Genomic DNA, 3,174 nt, shown 5'->3' on the forward strand with positions numbered 1-3,174 from the left:
TTCTCTCAGCAATCTATTCCAGCTTGTCCTTCTTCCAGTCCAGCGTTTCTCATGATGTACTCTGCATAGAAGTTAAATAAGCAGGGTGACAATATACAGCCTTGACGTACTCCTTTTCCTATTTGGAACCAGTCTGTTGTTCCATGTCCAGTTCTAACTGTTGCTTCCTGACCTGCATACAGATTTCTCAAGAAGCAGGTCAAGTGGTCTGGTATTCCCATCTCTTGAATTTTCCAGTTTGTTGTGGTCCACAGAGTCAAAGGCTTTGGTGTTGTCAATAAAGCAGAAGTAGATATTTTTCTGGAACCCTCTTGCTTTTTCAATGATCCAACAGATGTTGGCAATTTGATCTCTGGTTCCTCTGCCTTTTCTAAATCCACCTTGAACATCTGGAAGTTCACAGTCATGTACTATGGAAGCCTGGCTTGGAGAATTTTGAGCATTTCTTTGCTAGCATGTGAGATGAGTGCAATTGTGCAGTAGTTTGAGCATTCTTTGGCATTGCCTTACTCTGGGATTGGAATGAAATTGACCTTTTCCTGTCCTGTGGCCCCTGCTGGGTTTTCCAAATTTGCTGGCATATTGAGTGCAACAGTTTCACAGCATCATCTTTTAGAATTTGAAACAGCTCAACTGGCATTCCATCACCTCCAACAGCTTTGTTCATAGTGATACCTCCTAAAGCCCGCTTGACTTCGCATTCCAGGATGTCTGGCTCTGGGTGAGCTATAACTTGGTCTAAAATACTCCAAGATTGTGAATCCACAGGACATTGCTTTGTTCTCAAGAATCCACAACACCCAATCAAAATTTAGACATATTTAGATATCAAACTAAGAGTTACCCTATTCCAAGTTCAGTTCATTCCACTTAAACAATGTAAGAATAATTAGTTTCTTATTATTATACAGAGATGACAGTCAGACATTTTAATAACAGACACAGCACAGCACCCATCAGTCAGAAGGGATGCTAGACATAGTATTGGAGGAACGTCCCAGAGTCCCTCCTTGTTTCTCCATTCCACACCCCACCCCCCTCCACCCCAACTCCCTGGCATTACCCCTTCAGTTGCTGGATGCTGGGGAGTAGGGGGATGGGAAATCAGAGTGGCTATTTGCCTTCCAGCGTGGAATTGGTATTTTAATAACCGGTGTGGCTATAATGGTGTCCTAACTGGATATGAACACTGGACAGGAAGATTTCTACTGTGACATGAAGAGTATTAAGGACGTAGCATTTCTTCAAAGAATGGTTTCCTGTTATCTCCAGGAATTTCTTCTGTGCTGACAGTATTCCATTGTGCAAGTCTTGTTGCAGATGTATGGGCAATAGTAACAACAACTGATACAGCTTTTGGCAGACACAAATGTAAGATGGACTCCACCTGCGTAGATGTTAAAATGTGGGAAAAGGTGCATCACATAATGTATGAACTACGCTTCAAGATTTGTTTTATTTCCTTTCTGCTTCCATCAATCCCCTCTTTTCCCTAACACCTTGATTTTGCCAATTGTAGTTTTGTTGACCCTTTTAGGACCAAACTGTTGAAGTTCCCAGGAGATGATTTGTATCCTCTGTTTACATGAGAAGCTAAGGGTTAGGATGGCCACAGGTAAAGAACTGTCGGTGTGCATTCGAAGGATGTTTTATTAATTCTAACCTTTCCCAGCCCAAGCAACCACAGAGTGCCCTCTTTGTAAGGGGCTGGGACTGCTGGGAAAGCGGTAGGGGCTTCTTGGTGCTGATAGAATTGGGACATAAAATTAGGGTATGTTAATCTTTGGAAATTTGGGGATAATTACCAGTTATATGTGATATTCTACGTCCTGGAACAACTCACTTCTAGCATATTAGGACTACAGACACGTATTTGGGATGAAAAGCAAGAATGCAAACAGCACTTACTGGTTTAGGAAGAAAGCTTTAGCAGCGTTACAGTGGGTACATCCACAATGTAAATAGAAAAGTTAAGAGGGGGATTTACCTGATATAAACCCACTGTTGTCCTCCTCAAATCTCTCTCCACTAAATATCACCCATAAAAGGGCTTTGTAAACTGTGGAGCACTAGACAAATGTAAGGCTATGTGTGTGCTCCCTCCAAAAGGGAGGGATCACCAACTCTCATTTAATCCCCACCTATGCCCAACTCTGAGCACTTTCTTTGAGCTTTCTCTTCATTTCTGATTTCAAGGAAAGGTTTAACAAACAGGAATAGAAATAATAATGTGTTTGATATGATATAGGAATTATTTAGAAATAATTGTGCTTATACTCCCTCCAACTTAACTCTCATATTCTTTTGTTGAATTTATTTAATCTCTATATCCTCTTCCTTCTAGGGAACTAGGGCTCCCAGAAAACTTCTTTCTTGTTCCTTTAATTAAATGAATCAATGAATCTCTTTTTTTACAAATTCATTTTTCCCTTCTCCCATCAGAGGCTCTCACCTTTTACCTGAGTGAAATTGTTTGGGTTACAGAAGTCCTTCCCTTGCTGGCATTTTATTTTGAAGTGCTTATTTCAATTCAACAAATATTTGAACAATGGAATTGCTGGAGGTTCTATGCTAGACGCTACAGGGGGTAAAATAGATAAATGTCACAGTCCCTGATAGCACCTACCTTCAAAGGGCTTAGTTGCTAATAAGGAAAACTAAGAAAACTGCGCAAATAACCATAAGGCAAGGTAGAGTACCTTATGCAGGTACTGGAAGAGATCACACTTCAGTCTGGCAAGAATTTCCTCTCAAGAATGCTCTGTGGTTCTCGTTGTTTGCTTGCTTACTTCTGTCAGTCATTTCTTGTACACCTCAGAATTTTAGATGTTACAAAATTATTCTTTCCTGCAAATCCTCTGGTTTTCTACTACATTTGCCTGTTGAACTCCTAAATTCATGCTTGGACTTTGCAAAGATGCTTTAGGCTTTTTGTTTGTTTGTTTTATTTTTAATTGAAGGATAATTGCTTTACAGTATTGTGTTGGTTTCTACCAAACATCAACATGTATCAGCCATAGGTTAACCCATGTCCCCTCCCACTTGAACATCCCTCCCACCTCCCTCCCTACCCCGCCCTTTTCAATCAAAAGGAACAATGGTAAGAAACTGTAACTTAACTAGTGGGGTTTTTTTTTTTTTTTTTTTATGTTTTGAATGGCCTTGACCTTATGA

Source organism: Bison bison, unplaced genomic scaffold (assembly GCF_000754665.1).
Source record: "Bison bison bison isolate TAMUID 2011002044 unplaced genomic scaffold, Bison_UMD1.0 scf7180017864109, whole genome shotgun sequence".
Lineage (NCBI taxonomy): Eukaryota > Metazoa > Chordata > Mammalia > Artiodactyla > Bovidae > Bison > Bison bison.